Source organism: Bos javanicus, chromosome 12 (genome assembly GCF_032452875.1).
Source record: "Bos javanicus breed banteng chromosome 12, ARS-OSU_banteng_1.0, whole genome shotgun sequence".
Taxonomy (NCBI): Eukaryota; Metazoa; Chordata; class Mammalia; order Artiodactyla; family Bovidae; genus Bos; species Bos javanicus.
The window spans coordinates 50,192,486-50,209,870 of record NC_083879.1 but is presented as its reverse complement, the minus strand read 5'-3'; the positions used below and the strand labels follow the sequence as shown (position 1 = coordinate 50,209,870).

Here is a 17,385-nt window from a genome sequence, read left to right as displayed (position 1 = left end):
TTTCCATCCATTAATATGGCTTACTCATCATTATTCAAATCTGTTTTTCATTAGAAAAGAAAGAACGTGAAAGCACTCAGTTGTGTCCAACTCTTTGTGACCCCGTGGACTATACAGTCCATGGAATTCTCCATGCCAGAATACTGGAGTGGGTAGCCTTTCCCTTCTCTAGGGGATCTTCCTGACCCAGGAATTGAACCAGGGTCTCCTGCATTGCAGGCAGATTCTTTACCAACTGAGCTATCAGGGAAGCCCAAAGCATCAATTCTTCGCACTGAGCCTTCTTTATGGTCCAGCTCTCACATCCATACATGAAAGTGAAAGTCATTCAGTTGTGACCGACTCTTTGTGACCCCATGAACTATACAGTTCATGGAATTCTCCAGGCCAGAATACTGGAGTGGGTAGCCTATCTCTTCTCCAGGGGATCTTCCCAACCCAGGGATCCAAACCAAGTCTCCCTCATTGCAGGCAGATTCTTTACCAGCTGAGTCACAAAGGAAGTCCCTTTTTCTCATGTCTCCCCATAAATTATCAGTTCCAATTTTCTTAAGATATTGAAATTTCTTGTTAATATTATTCACAGGTTTCCCTGCTGTATTTTTAATCAATTTGTTTCTGTCACCTATTGGTTTTAGTGTATTTTATCTTCATCTGTCGACATTTTTTTTGTTGTTCATTTTGTTTGGTAAGATTTCTTTTCTTTATCTTTAAGAACCTTTATCTGTCTCATACTGGAAAGGCAATTCTCCACTTCAAAATATAGGTATTTTAGTAATTTTCCTAGAGAGAAAAGAAAGATGATTCCAAGTTCATTCAAATAAAATCAGTGCATATTTACTAAAGTCTACAGGCACATGGCTCTTTCTCTAGCAAATGCTAATATGTAATGAGAAGTTTTCCATCTGTTTGAGGAAGTAGGAAACAAGTGCATGAACTTTTGAACAGTAGTGAGATTTAAAAATAGCTGAATAAGGCATTCCTGGAAAGGCAAAACTATGGAAACAGTAAAAATATCAGTGGTTGTCAAGGGTTCAGATGGAGAGTCGGGAGGGGTAAACAGGTGAAGCACAGGGGAATTTTTAGGCAGTGAAACTCTTCTGTATGAGAATATAATGGGGGACACATGACCTTGTGCAGTTGTCAAAATTAAGAGAACTGGACAACACAGAGAGTGAAATCTAATGTGAACTAATAGATTAGTTTGGCTCAGTATTGGTTCCACAGTTGTGACAAGGGTACCACACAAATACAAGATGATTATAATGGAAATTAAAGGCAGAGGAGACAGGGAGTATATGGGAGCTTCCTACTTTTCTGCTCTGTTTTTCTATAAACTTAAAAACTAGCCTAAAAAAAATGAAGTCTGTTAATTAAAATCAGTAAAGAACTTCAAAGGAAAGATTTCACAGGATAAATATTGCCAAATGCATAGTTGAGATAAAACTAGTAATGGTATCTCAGAGGACAAGGTATTCTTTTAAGTAAATGTGATCAGAAAGGATTGTACCAAATAACACACTGAGAGTGAGATTTTGCAAGGTTGACTTGGATGGAGATTTGCTGATTAGGCAGTGCTGGGAGGTTGGTTGGCTTCAGTAAAGGATGGAGGTAGAAAGGTGTCAGATGTAAGAGAAACAGCTAACACTTTGCTTCAAACACAACATCTTTCCTCATTTTTGGAACCTAGCCTCTAAGTAGAGTTTAGGATGATGTCTTTGAAAACCTTGACTGTCAAGCTGAAGTGTTTGGACTTGAACCTCTAAACCACAGGGAGCCACAGCAGGCAAGTAACATGATTAAGGTGAAATCTGAATATGATATTTTAAATGTAGAATAGTGAAAGTGAAAGTGAAGTCGCTCAGTTGTGTCCGACTCTTTGGGACCCCCTGGACTGTAGCCTACCAGGCTTCTCTGTCCATGGGATTCTCCAGGCAAGAATACTGGAGTGGGTTACCATTTCCTTCTCCAGGGGATCTTCCCGACCCAGGGATCGAACCCGGGTCTCCTGCATTATAGGCAGACGCTTTAACCCCTGAGCCACCAGGGAAGCCCTGGTGTAGAATACTAGAAGTTAATTGCACAAGCCCTAGGAGGGGACCAAAGGGGAAAATATCCTTCTCCCATCCTGCTGTGATAGGATGAAGTGACACTTGTGGAGCTGGAGACAATGCCTGGAGCAGACACTGTTGATGCTTTGCTTGGGATCTCTTTTCCTTCTGAGTGCAGCAACCTCAGCTCCTATGAGCTTTTGCTTCTTTGTCTTTTGAAATTAAAAAAAAAATATTATTGGAGTATAAATGCTTAACGATGTTGTGTTAGTTTCTGCTGTGCTTTGCTTTGTCACTCTGCTGGGTATGTCTCTTTGTGACCCCATGGACTGTAACCCCAGGCTCCTCTGTCCATGGGGATTCTCCAGACAAGAATACTGGAGTGGATTGCCATGCCCTCCTCCAGGGAGTTTCCGTTGTACAACTGTGCAACAACACAAATCAGCGTTAAGTATACGTATAACGCCTCCCTCTTGAGCCTCCTTCCCAACCCACCCCCATTCCACCCCTCCAGGGAACCTAGCTGAGCTCCCTGTGCTATACAACAGCTTCCCACTAGCTATCTGTTTTACACATGGTCGTGTATATATGTCGATGCTACTCTCACATTTTGTCCCACTCTCCTCTTCCCCTGCTGTGTCCATGAGTCAATTCTCTATGAAAAATGGTACAGATGAGCTTTTGCTCATAATGGACTGTTCCTGCTGGTTGCTTTCAGCCTGTTGTCTGTGGGCTTCTGGACTGCTTTGCCCACACTCGCGGAGAGAGTCAGATGCCCTGGGAGATTTCAATACTCCCTACCCCCTCACCAGCCAGACCTTAGTTACTGACCTCACCGCTTCACATTACTTTATTGTTTGCGTATAAATCCTTTTCCCAGAATCTTTGGGGTCTCTGACCAAAAAATATTACCTAGTAAAAACTTTCGTGAGAGTTTAGCTTTAAAGCTCAGAGAAGGCAATGGCACCCCACTCCAGTACTCTTGCCTGGAAAATCCCATGGATGGAGGAGCCTGGTGGGCTGCAGTCCATGGGGTCACGAAGAGTCAGACACGACTGAGTGACTTCACTTTCACTTTTCAGTTGCATGCATTGGAGAAGGAAATGGCAACCCACTCCAGTGTTCTTGCCTGGAGAATCCCAGGGACAGGGGAGCCTGGTGGGCTACTGTCTATGGGGTTGCACAGAGTTGGACATGACTGAAGCGACTTAGCAGTAGCAGCTTTAAAACTGTGGACAAAAATCTCTCCAACTTTTCTGCCCATCCATCTTGTTATCAGCATGCTGAAGTGTTGGTGTGTGACAGTCCTTTCTAAATTTCACTCTGATTTTAACATCCTAAGATCCCAGCTCTAACCCTTCTATTGAGCTTAAGGTTGGGAACTGCAGTCCTGAGAAGATTAATTTCTGTCCTGTTCCAAGGTTGGCCTCAATCCCTCCACCTGATTTTTTAAGGAATTATTTCTATTACCAGTTGAGATGAGGGTAATTGATATACCAGAAATTAAGAATACATTGGCTTTATTAGAACCATTTGCATGGAATGTCCTTGCTGATCCAGTGGTTAAGATTCCATCCTTCCAATGTAGGAGGTGTGGGTTCGATTGAAGGTCAGGGAACTAAAATCCACATGCTTACTGGTGAGGCCAAAAAAAAAAAAAAAAGTAAAGAAAACCCCAAGCAAACAAAACAGCCATATTTGCTTAAGCAGTACAGATAATCAGGTAATTTGGGGAAAATAATATACATATGAATGGAAAATGTTGAACTAGAGAATAATAAGTTGGAAGGTGGGGAACTTTCATCATCCTGTACAGAAAGGCAACATTTGAGCAAAAAAATGGATACTAGACACAAAGACCAAAAAAGGGGAGGAAGGATGCATTTAAAATGTAAGGAATAAAAAATAAATAAATAAAATAAAATGTAAGGAATATACATTTAAATGGGAAAAAGATGATGCAAAGCCAATTCAAGTCAACAAATATAACCTACTTTATTGTTCCTTTACTCAAAATAGGTATTATAAGGTTCTGGGGGTTATCATTTCTATCAGAATGTAATCTCTTACAAGCTTAAAAATAAGACAGTAGCCTTGAGAGGCAAGAATGAAGGTCAAGCATCTTAAAGGCAGGATTACTCTTGGGCAAAAGTGTTTAGAAAGCTGAGCGTGTCCATATTCTTCTGCCCCTTCTTTCTATGTCTTGTCTTCACATCCTTTGGTGTTGGCTCCTTAGATGCCATGGCCAGGGAACCCTCTCTCCAAGCGACAGTTTCCCCCTCACTCCTCTCCAGGACCTCATGCCACTAGGGTTTTTCCTCTCTCCCAAACTCTTTTCCCTCCTCAGGGCCCTACTCTCTGATATGTATTAATGAATGTCAGTCACTTATTAAGTACCTAAAAAATCTGTTAATGTGATGGCTAGGTAACTGATAAATTTATTGGACAGCAATGTTTTAACCCTTAAAGATGAATACTTAACAAATGTAGTCAGTTATAGGCCTGGCTAGTGGAGGGGAATATTTTTGAACAAAAGCAGTAGTTTTCTTCTGACCCTTTTTCCTAAGAGAGACAATGACACAAATCTGTTCAAATAAATTAATGTTGCCTTTTTGACGACTGCCCCATATGGCAGGAAGAGGTTTAGATGCCAACTGACATGCCCCACCAATCCCTTCACTGTGTATGTACACAAGAGGCAGGGAATGGAGTAAATTCAATTTTGTGTTATTCAGGGTGGTATTCATTGACCTATATACCTGCTAATTTGTGTAATATGTTTGTTCAGGAAATTGCAGTTGAAAAAAGATCTTGCATCATAGGCTGAGCAGAGGACCCAGAGACCTAATCTTCAATTTATCAAGACGGATGATGGATTCTTTCATTGTTTCTCAATTCCCAGAGCTGGCTTATGTATTGATAAGGATGATCCCCAAAGATTTGGGCAATTTGCTGCTGCTGCTAAGTCACTTCAGTTGTGTCCAACTCTGTGCGACCCCATAGACAGCAGCCCACCAGGCTCCCCCATCCCTGAGATTCTCCAGGCAAGAACACTGGAGTGGGTTGCCATTTCCTTCTCCAGTGCAGGAAAGTGAAAAGTGTAGTAGAACATAAAGGTGACAATAGTAAGTACATTTTTTGGTGTGCAGTTGTGGGAGCAAAAGGTTGATGACATAGGCTAAGAGCAAACAGAAGAATTGCAGGTCATGAGGTCGGCAACTAATTGAAGGAATTCTGCTGCAAAGGGAGGAGGAAAGACATGGGTAGTGGCTGAAGGGTGAAATGGGATTGTGAGAGGGTTGTTTTTAGTTTACAATGGGAGAAATAAGAGTATTCCCCAGGCTAATGGGAAAAATCAGTGAGAGTGATGAATTGATGATGCAAGAGAAAGAGAAATGCTAGAGTGATAATGTTGGATAAATGAGAATGCCGTTCAGCATATATGTTGGCTGTCTGACTTTGAAAATTAAAGTCGCTTAGTTGTGTCCGATTCCTTGAGACCCCATGAACTATACAGTCCATGGAATTCTCCAGGCCAGAATACTGGGGTGGGTAGCCTATATCTTCTCCAAGGGATCTTCCCAACCCAGGGATCAAACACAGGTCTCCCACATTGCAGGCAGATTATTTACCAACTGAGCCACAACTTTAGGGGTACGGAAAGAGCACAGAAGACAGAAACAAGAACAGAGGATCTGGACCCCAATACAGGAAGGTGTTTGGATGTGATTATGGGAGCTATGGAGTTCTCTTCAAATTGTTTCAACTAACAGTGAAGTTGGAAGCCAGGTGATTGCAGAGAATGAGGACAGGGAAAAGATGTGGGAACTTTGAGGAGAAGACAGTGCAGGAAAGATCCATCTAGTGATGAGGGTCTTGTGAAGGAGGGATGGCCTGGGATTCTGAAACTGATATCATGTGATGATCCTATGGTCAGTTCATGGTGTCCAGGTGTCTTAATTGTGGCCAGGCTGTGAGTGTTGACCATGAGAGTTTCCCAGGGTTCAGAGTGTCCGTCATGATCATGGAGAAACTGGAGGCTGTCAGGCACATGGGTTACATTCAGTGCACAGACTCCCACTGGACATCACATTGGCACATTACACACGGTATCATTTCCCATTAGATTGAGATTGAGATGAAAGTCCATTCTGCTGACCTAATGATTTTGGTACAAGCTGGCTGCTTTGTGGCTCTCTGAATAATGAATGCAAATTAAATTAATAAAAGTTAAAAAAGTTTTTTTTAGTAAAAAAATTACTAAATCATAAGATATCCACTAAATACAACTTAACTTTTACTAATTTCATGAAGCTTTGACTAGAGATAATTATTACAGTTAATAATGAAAATGAATTCTGCCATCCCAAGGGGGTGTATTTGTAGGTACAATTCTCCAAGTCATACGTACTCAATTTTTGAAAATATTTATTTTTTGCTTTTTGGTTGTGCTGGGTCATTGTCGCTGCTCAGCCTTTATCTCTTGTTGCGGTGGGGTGGGGGTTGCACTCTAGTTGTGGTGTGAAGGCTCCTTTTAGCAGTGGCTTCTCTTGTCATGGAGGACAGACTATACAGCACAGGCTCAATAATTGTGGTGCACAGGCTTAGTTGCTTCACAGCATGTGGGATCTTCCCAGACCAGGGATCGAATACATGTCTCCTGCATTGTCAGGAAGCTTCTTTACCACTGAGCCAGCAGGGAAGCCCCCATACATACTCATTGATTCATGTCCTTAAGCCATGTCTCTGATGCAAATTTTTCATCACTTCCCTGCCACATATTGGAAGTTCCTTCAGATGAAGACTGGATGGTTCTTTAGGCCATTCCTTTGGGCACTGACAAGAGTCATGGGAAGAACATTTTGAGAGCACTCTTAGACCTGAGGGGAGAATTAAATGCAGAAACAACTGTCAGTAACATCTTTCTTCTGGAAGGTGAACTTCATGTTTTATATCTTTAAATACAGTGTTCATTCCAACCATGGGTGATGTTTAGGCTGTCTGAGCAATGTTAGTCGCCACTGACTTCAGAGCCCTAAGAAGACCCTATGAGCCCTTGGCTGGAGTAAATGGAGAGGAAACTTGAGAGCAAATGCCTTTAGGGTGACTTTTTCAACACGTCCAGAATTCTAGTGAGGCTAATATTTTTACACCATCTGCTATAGGTTATTTAACACATCATCATCCACTAAAGGAAAATAGTGCCGTGCTAAGCCAAAAGCAGGGAGGAGATACGTTTTCACGAGAACAGTTCAAATGATTGCTGGCTGCTCCTGTCACTTTGACAGTATCTGGAAGGAACAAACACGCAAATGCCTCAGAGACCTATTTTCCTCTGCTCCCCTGAAAGACTAGGGAGAGAGGTTAGGTGGAAAAAGACACTAGAAACTACTGATGAAGAATGCTTACCCGTTCTGAAACGTGTTCGGTCTCCGGGAACATTTTTGTCCTGTTGGTAGGTGGAGTGACGCTGGCAGTGAGCATGGGCCGTGTTTCCAGCTACCCCGCACACTGGAGGCACGTAGCCAGGGACTGTGACACGTTGTGAATCTAAAAGGATTTTGTACTTTTGTTGGAGGACTCTCCTCTTTCCATTTTCATGGGGCTGCCAGTATTCGTTTTTGCTTTTCTAAACTTTTTGAAACAAAGCCTTACTAGTTGAAAATTTCCAGAGATGTAATAAAATGTTGGAGAATCAGCTCTCGTGAAGGATATACTGAGTCATTGCAACTGAGTCTTATGGTTCTAATGGAATGTATTTTTAAAGTTAAGTAAGTGGAAATTTCAGGTGAAAGAGAACAATCTCCATCTAAATTCACCTACAAACTACTAAGTTAATATAGAGCAAAATGAATATTTTTAAGGTATTCATAAGTGTTAAGATATATTCATCACAATAATTAAATAAGCATGTTATACTTATTTCCCCTAATGGGATGGGTAATTTTGAAGGATCAGTGTATGAGGGATGCTTATATCAATTCAGTGACATATTATTTACTTACATAGTCTCAAAATCAAATGATCATAGTGAAGCAAAAATTTAGTTCAAGCACCCTGAGCATCTGTGATGGTATTTAGCTCATTTGTAGTTTCATTCATTCATTCATCCATCCGTCCCTCCATCCAATAGTATGGCACTTGTGCCTGCCAGTCTATTTAGTCCAGGCTATTATTTCCCTAGAGAGGGGTTCCTTGACCAGCCACCATCCCTGTTTCATTCCTTACGTATTTCTTCTTATATGTTCCTATAAAACCCTACTCGTCTTATTACGGGAGTGATTGTGCGTTATAATAACTGCTTGTTTAATACTAGTTTACCTACTCTGGTATGGCCTGTGAGCATTGAGGCCACGTCTGTCTTAATTTCCACCCCAACCCTGGGGTCTGTATACTTCCTGAAAAATGGCACTGGAGGCATTTCTCCTCAGAGGTCGTCAGTGAACTACCTGTGGACCAAACTTCTATAACCTCCCATTCTTTAACTTAGAGTCTTTGTACCAGAGTTCATTTTCCTTATTATTACACATATTGGAATGTGTGGCACTCATCAGACAGACACCTTGAGATTCTTTTTTTAAAATTTTATTTTGCTGGTTTTTATTTTAAAACAATTTATTGAAGTATATTTGACATGCAATATTATATTAGCTTCCTGTGTACAATGTAGTGATTTCACATTTGTATATGTTGCGCCATGACCTTGATATTCTTGTTCTCTTTCTGTCCTCATAGAGGAGGAGGTTGGGTCACTATGGCATCAGCTTGTATTAAGGATGATTGAAGAAAAGGCATCATTATACTGCCCGCTATGCATGTGAGCTCTGGCATCAGCTCTTTTGCATATTACAGCCTTCATAAAGTCTTGTGTGAAATTGAGATTATCTTCATCTGGCTGCAACCCAATGAACCGAAGTTTTTTTTGATTACTGATATTTTGTGGTTTTATGTTAGTACTGCCTAGGCAGACCTGCATGCTCAAATACAACTCCTGGAGTACTGGCATCCTGAGCCGGGGTATGATCATTTTGGAGAGGTCAGTGGGAACCATTGATAATGAGAATGATGCTGAGGTAGGTAACTGGAACACATGAAGGTTTTTCTCTGCATGCAGAAACAAACAGAACTTGGGAAGAATCAGGAAGAGTTGTTTCTGGTTGGCAGGATCTGAGCAATCAGCCTACTAGGAAAAAAAATCGTAAAGCAGGAACAGATGTGCAGGGTTGAAGGGACAAAGTCATGAGATGTGGGAATTTGGCTAGGAGCCCAGGATAAGAGAGGTAGAAGAACTTCATGAGGAGTGTCCAGGGAACACTGCAGTTTGGGCGCTTGGAATCTCTAGTGTGAATCTGGGCCCGGGTAGCAAAAGGCCTCAAGTTTTTAGAATGAAAATGGCAGTGAGAAATAGTGCAGCCTTTGACTGATAGTGGAATTTTAAGGAAATTTGCAAGTTAGTCCCAGAGACCCAAGTGTCAACTACAGTTCTAGCAGAGCTATTTTACTAGCTGCATGACAAAAAAAGTAGCTGAATGAGGCATATTTTTTTTTCCCCACTTCAGCTAAGCTTAGTAATGATATGAAATGGAAAGACCTGGGAATCCTTAGTCTGTGGAGAAAAAATTATTTGTGAAACTCTAGATGCTGGCACTGAACTGTTATCCATACAAATAGAGTTTCTGTTATGTTCTTGCACTATGTTTCATCTCCAGCACCAAGTCCAGTCACTTGCCATAGTGAGCCTGGTGCCAAGTTGACTTGCTGGGGTCTGTTGAGTTGTTCTGTGCCACCCAAGGAGGCACTTTGGATGGGCACTTCGTGATCCACCTAGGTCCTCAAGCATTGTCATTTTCACTGATATATAGCTGGAAAGGAGACATACAGCTTTGGAGAGTAGGCAACGTTTTTTCAGGAAGGGATCGTGGGTGAGGCCCAGAGGTGTATGTTGCTTATAGTAGCAGTAGCAGTATTAGTTGCTCAGTCGTGTCTGACTCTTGTGATCTCATGGACTGTAGCGCACCAGGCTGCTCTGTTTATGGGATTCTCCAGTCAAGAATATTGGAGTGGGTAACCATGCACTTCTCCAGGGGATCTTCCCCACCCAGGGATCGAACCTGAGTCTCTTGTGCTGCAGGTGAATTCTTTACCATCTGAGCCAGTAGGGAAGCCCACTGGAATGGGTATATTGCTTACAGCTTCCTGCATTTGAAAGAGTGAATCTGTGTCATATAACTTAAACAAGATGTAAGCTTTCCACTTAATTGAACTTAATTGGAAATAAATTCTCAAGAAGATGCTTTCAACACATCAGTTCACCAGTGAGGGTAATCTTAGAAACCTAGAGCCTCCCTGGAACCCTGGTAGCTTTTTGTTGTGGGTGTGTGAGATGTGCCCTTTGATTTAGCAGAGAGGGGTGCTACCTTCTATTCTCAAACAAGAAGGTCTTCAAGAGGATTTCCTTGAGTTTTCAAAGCCAGGCTTTGTGGTTAGGAGACACACAGAACTAGTACCAGGCTTAGGACCAAGAAAGCTCAAGTACATGACGGCCTTGTGTGGGTTTGACTGTTGGAAGCCATCAGAGGGTGAGAAGTAGAGGTGCAGCCAGGAAAACCTGATGCTAGGGTCTCAGTTTGCCCAGGACTGCGAGGTTTCCTGATTCATGGTACTTTCAGTAGTAAAAACAGGCTTGACTTGGGCAATCTAGGATGCTGGGTCATCTTTGATGTCCCATTGAAATTAATCTGTAATTCCTGATTGTAAGGGAAGGGAGGTCTAGATGTGGGCCATCAGGAACAGAGATCAGCCAGAAGCTCACTGAGGGTCCAGTAGGCCAGCAGGAAGAGGAGGGGGAATGTGAGCAGAAACCCTTCTGAAGCATAGCCGAGGCCTGAAAAGGATTCCAAGAGGCCTCTTGGAATGGATATTTACGTGGCCAGGGACAGAGTACCTATAGGCCAGCAAGTCTAGCAGGGAATTTCTGAGGAGCCAGTGCAAGTATCCCTGGAGAGAAGATGTCACCTCTATTTGTCTGCTGAATACCACGTGTTCAGTCGCTCAGTCTTGTCTGACTCTTTGCAGCCCCATGGACTGCAGCATGCTAGGCTTCCCTGTCCTTCACCATCTTCTGGAGTTTGCTCAAACTCATGTTGATTGAGTTGGTGACGCCATCCAACCATCTTATCCTCTGTCACCCTCTTTTCCTCCTGCCCTCAATCTTTCCCAGCATCAGCGTCTTGGGGATGCAGATTTCACCATGTGGCTGGACCAGAGCGTGCGAAGCCTCCTACCTGGGGAAGAACTGGTCCACTCTCACCCCTCCTGCTTCAACTTGTGACCCAGCACCTGGGAGTTAAGTAGGGGCAGAAGCTTGTGGGATGAGATTACAGAAAGTACCTTGCTCCCTTCCCTTACATAAAAGAGAGCAGCTAGAACACTAAGGCAGGTCTGGAGTATTTTTGGTTGCACCATGGGATCTCAGTTTCCCAACCACCACGGATTGAACCTGGGCCATGGCAGTGAAAGTGCCGAATCCCAACCACTAGACCAGCAGGGAACTTCCAAGTCTGGAATTTGGATATCTTGAACTGGACATTCTTATGACTGCATGTGCCACTGCATTGTCTTAAAATGATCAGAGTGAACCGATTACCCAAGAATAAGCAACTAAAGAAAAGAGAATAAGCAATAATAATACCTTACAATAGACTTTTCATCCAGAGGCAAAGAAGGATCATATTTACTGAATGCAGTTAAAAGGGACCTTGGAGACAAAAATAAAGATATGTAACATTTGTAAAACAATGCAGTTATAGAAATCAGTCTATTGGTAACAAAAGGAGAGGGGCTTCCCAGGTGGTACAGTGGTAAAGAATCTGTCTGCGAATGCAAGAAACTTGTGTTTGATTCCTGGCTCAGGAAGATGCCCTGGAGGAGAAGGCAACCACTCCAATATTCTTGCCTGGAAAATTCCACAGACAGAGGAGACTGGAGGGCTACAATCCATGGGGCGACAAAGAGTTGAACATGACTGAGCACACACAACATAATGAGAACACACAGAAAATAACCCCCCAAAAGCCAGGCTTGTTCTGTGATGGTAACTCCTCACCAGGTTAGTATCATATGTCCTGGCTATCAAGCATACTTCTGGTTCAGCTTCCTGTTTTCCTTTTGGAAGAATCCAGAGGTGATGTCCGCGTGTGCTGCTTTTTGATCTCTTTACATTGGGAGAGTCTGATATTTTCAAGGCCACACTCCACAGCAGTCTGCAAGTTTGAACTTGCCGTGGAACCAGATATGCAGGCATCTAAAAGGCCCACGCTGCAAGAACAGCAGCTAAAAATCTTCTCTCTTTCCGAAAGTAGAGTCCAGACCATTTATCACAGTCAGAGGCAATGCATGAGATGACTGTAACAAACAAATGAATGAGTGCCCGATAAATCACAGTAGCTTGATTAATCAATAAAGATATTGATTTTTTAAAAGTGATCTTTCGCATCCCCTCCCCACCCTCCACCAAGGGATTTGCACAGGCCACTGAAAGATAAATGTGTCTCCCATTCTTTGGGGCTTGTATTTGACCCAGTGTAATAGGAATTGATCATTATCTAAATGTTGTTTTGGCTAGAACGTTGTAATTTGCTGTATTACAATGTCTAAAGTGTTGCTTGTACAGGTACCATCCTCTGTGATTGCATCTTTTTATCATAAAGACTCATGCTTCTGATCAGGAATCCCCCTGGAGTTCTCTTTTCCCAGTTATATGTTGAAGAACAAGAAAACCAATAACGGAAATTTTCCTGACTTACCAGAGGCTACATGTGTGAAGACTATTGTTTGCCAGAGGCTGGTATTTTCTATCAGAAACTTACAGGAGTGAATAGGCCAGATCCTGTGGTAAGATGCCCAGTGCTTTATGTTTTTCCCAAGGAAGGAAAGATTCTTTGATCCCCAGTAGGAAGCATGGATTCTTCTCATACCACTGGTACTGGAGATCATGGTTATGGAGAACATTTGCATGCTTTTCTTGGTGGGAGGAGATGGGAGCCAGTCTCCCATCCCTGGCACATTCCAGCTTCTTTCTATCTCCTCTCTGCCCCGCACTGAGGAGCTCTCAGCCACTTACATCAGGGAGTGGACAGCTTTCTCATCTTCTCCTTGGTCCAAGGTGACCTCAGAGGACTCAACACTATTTTGCACAAAGTCTGAAGTAGTGAAATCTAAAAGGTCAAAAAACTGACCACATGATTTGTCCTTATTTTTCTAGTGTGAAAAATGGCATGGGTATTTTCTGAGTCCTAAAATCCTTGTATTCCTGGTTTATACAGCTTAAAATATTTTTTTAGTTAAAAAGTTGTCAATTACTGACATCTCTGACATTATTATTGACATTACTCCTATCTCCTTCTAGTCTTTTCTCTTTGACCGTAATTTTACACTCTGGTGTGCCTCTTATTTTTAATTATTTTTTTCCCCCTAATCTCTTCTCAATGTTTACTCTTTCCCTAGATAAACCTATCCAATTACATGGTTTAAATACCAACCCTATGGTGAAAACTCCCAAATAGATATCAGCTTTTTAAAAATCTGAGCCCTAAACTTATGCATGCCAGTGCTATACATGTTGCGTCTTCACTTGGATGATTCACGAACATTTCTACCTTCATACGTCCATGCGTGCATGCCAAGTCACTTCAGTCTTGACCGACTCTTTGCAACCCTATTAACTGTAGCCTGCCAGGCTCCTCTGTCCATAGGATTCTCCAGGCAAGGATACTGAAGTGGGTTGCTGTGTCCTCCTCCAGGGGATCTTCCCAAACCAGGGATCGAACCCATTTCTCTTGGGTCTCTTGCATTGGCAGGTGGGTGCGTTACCACTCGTGCCACGGGGGAAGCTGCCTGCACACATGTAAAATGGCCATTTATCTACCCTCACACCTATTCTCACCCGAGCCTCCCCATTTCAGTGAGTAGTATCACTCTTTATTCACCTCTCTAAGCCAAGAACCACTCAACTAATCTTCAGAGAGTTGATAATGAGACTTTGTACAAGGTACATCTAATTCTATCATACTTAAAGTCCTTCAGCATCTTCCCACAGTACTTAGAAGATAGCTCAGCGTCTTCACTATGGTCTTCAAGGCTGTGCCTGGCCTGGTTCCTGCCTCCCCCTCAAATCTCTCTTTATTCTGCTATTCTCTAGCTATGCTGACCTCCCTACTTTCCTTGAATATACTTTCTTTCTTGCCTTAGAATCTTTTCTGGCCTTAGATCCATTTTGGGTGGTTCCCTCTGCTTTAGGGCCTATTTTGCTCCATATTTCTTATTTCTGGTGAAGCATCACTTCTTCAGAAATGCAATTTCCAATTCTCCTGTCCAAAGTAGGTCCTTCTCCTGTTGTTCTTAGAATACCTTAGTTTCCTGCCAACCACTAATCTCAACTTGAGATTATTTTCTTGTTATTCATTTGTTAATTTAGTGTCTTCACACCCCTCTCAGGAAATGTTTTTTTTTGAGGCCAGTGACCACACCTCTCTCGTTGATTATTGACAATAAGCACTGGTTAGGCCTGGCCCAACTTCTGGTACCTATGGGCATTTAATATATTATTTCTTGAATAAATAAATGTTAGAAATGATGAGTTAAGTTACTACACAGTTGGTCTTAACCTTTCTCAAGTCATTGTCTGCTACCAGACAATTGAAAATACCGTGGGCTGGTGAGGGTGTGAGGCGATTGTTTTCTCAAGCACAGTTGATAGAACTATAAATAGGTATAAACCCTGGTGGCTCAGATGGAAAGAATCGAGCTTCAATGCAGGAGACCTGGGTTTGATCCCTGGGACAGCAAGATCCCCTAGAGAAGGGAATGGCGACCCACTCCAGTATTCTGGCCTGGAGAATGCCATAGACAGAGGAGCCTGGCAGGTTACAGTCCATGGGGTTGCAAAGAGTCAGACAAGACTGAGCAACTAACACTTTCACTTTCCTAGCTTTTCCAGAAGGCAATCTAGTCGTAGAAAAGTATTAGACATATATGCTATATGATTCAGCAACCTTTTACTTTTAAATTTAATTTTATTTTTAATTAATTTTATTGGCATATAGTTGATTTACAATGTGTTAAACTTAGGTGTACAGCAAAGTGAATCAGTTAAATATATATAACTGATTCTTTTCCCATATAGCTCATTACAGAGTATTGAGTAGAATTCCCTGCAGCAACCTTATTTTTAAAGAGTAATCACAAAATGAGCAGAGATTTATGCCCAAGGAGTGTATCATAGAGCTATTCATAGTGGCACCAAATTGGAAACAACCCATATATCCATTAAAATGGTTAAATAAATTATGGTGCATAAAAACAATTGAATAATAGGTGACCATTACAAATGGTGTAGATCTATATTTATTGACATGGATGAATGTCCATGACATATTGTTGAGTAAAATTATCAGTTTTCATATATTATGTACATATATAATGATTCCCTTCACACAAAATTGTTTACACTCAACTATATATATGTATATATAGAGAGAAAAGGGAAGAATGTTTATCCAAATGTTAGCAGTGGTTGTACCTTGATAATGGAAATTCAAGTGATTTTTGTTTTGTTTTGTTTTTTTTGAGTTGTTTGGTTTCTATAAGGAGAATGTATATCTTTTTTTACTAACAGTAAAACTACTTATCAATCTACCTACCTATCAATCTATACCTACTTCGCTGCTAGACACCATTGATAATAGTTTGGAAATATTTAATATGTATCCACAAATGAAGTTGCTCTGTAGTTTTATTTATTTATTTATTTTGGTTTTTGGTAGTAGGCTCAGCCAGTTAACTAAATAAAAACAATTGTAATTATCTCTGTTTTGTTTTTCTGTGCTCCAGAACAGTAATACTACAGAAATGATCAGATTTTTATTTTATTTTATTTTATTTTTAAACTTTACATAATTGTATTAGTTTTGCCAAATATCAAAATGAATCCGCCACAAGTATACATGTGTTCCCCATCCTGAACCCTCCTCCCTCCTCCCTCCCCATACCATCCCTCTGGGTTGTCCCAGTGCACCAGCCCCAAGCATCCAGTATCGTGCATCGAACCTGGACTGGCAACTCGTTTCCTACATGATATTTTACATGTTTCAATGTCATTCTCCCAAATCTTCCCACCCTCTCCCTCTCCCACAGAGTCCATAAGACTGTTCTATAATATCTAGGTTAGATGAACAGAGGTGAGGAAGGTGGTATTTCTTTGGCAACTTAAAATCTGTGATTATTGGACCAATATTAATTACTATCTATTAGTCATATCAAACTATATTAGTCAAGTCAAAACCATAGTTTTGCTATATCATATTTTCCTGGAAGATCCTTTATTTTTAAATATATTGAGATAAATTTTAAATAATTATATTTCAGAAATAAGATAATTCTGGTTATATTTCTGTTTTTCTTCCTTTTGATCAGTTAGCCTTATCAAGGCTTTATTCACTGTATTGTTTGTTTGCTTCAAAATAATAGCTCTTTGATTAGTTGATTTTATTGACTTTCTATTTTCTAATTTTGTTCAGCTTTTAATCTTTATTAATAAAGATAAATATGAAACACATTAGTATTTAAGCAGAATAGTCATATCACCTATGAAGGTGGAATCAGAAGGGCAAAATTCTCCCCTTCTTTCATTGGCTGAGGATACTTCCACAGTCTCCTGAAGGTAACTGCCCCAACAGGGAAATGGACCCATATTGGGAACAGTAATGTCCCCAACTGCTCAACTTACCATTTTGCTCAGTGCCAGGTAGAAGCCAGAGATGCTTAAGTGGATCTATGAGGGTTCTGGAGTCTGGCCACTTCCTGACATTTTGTCTGATTGATTAGATTATCACTGCCTTCTAGGGGCTAATAATCCTCTTCCACTTCTGTTTTGAAGGGTGAAAGTGAAAGTCTCTAAATCGTGTCTGACTCTTTGCCACCCCATGGCGTATACAGTCCTTGGAATTCCCCAGGCCAGAATACTGGAGTGGGTAGCCATTCCCTTCTCCAGGGCATCTTCCCAACCCAGGGATCAAATCCAAGTCTTCAGCATTGCAGGCAGATTCTTTACTAGCTAAGCCACAAGAAAAGCTCAACAATACTGGAGTGGGTAGCCTATCCCTTCTCTAGCAGGTCTTCCTGACCCACGAACTGAACTGGGGTCTCCTGCATTGCAGGCAGATAGTTTACTAGCTGAGCTACTGGGGAGGGGTGAAGAAGGGGTTAATTAAGTTATGATGGGATTCTCTCAACTACTCCCTACACAGCTTTTTTCATCACTTCTAGCAATTTTAGT

At 41.5% G+C, this 17,385-nt stretch overlaps 1 non-coding gene across 1 annotated transcript; it reads right to left on the bottom strand.

The window, feature by feature from the left end:
- Positions 1–1,978: 1,978 nt before the first annotated feature.
- On the bottom strand, positions 1,979–2,050 carry TRNAY-AUA (transfer RNA tyrosine (anticodon AUA)). Its single transcript has one exon. It is a non-coding gene; the product is annotated as a tRNA-Tyr (tRNA).
- Positions 2,051–17,385: the final 15,335 nt, after the last annotated feature.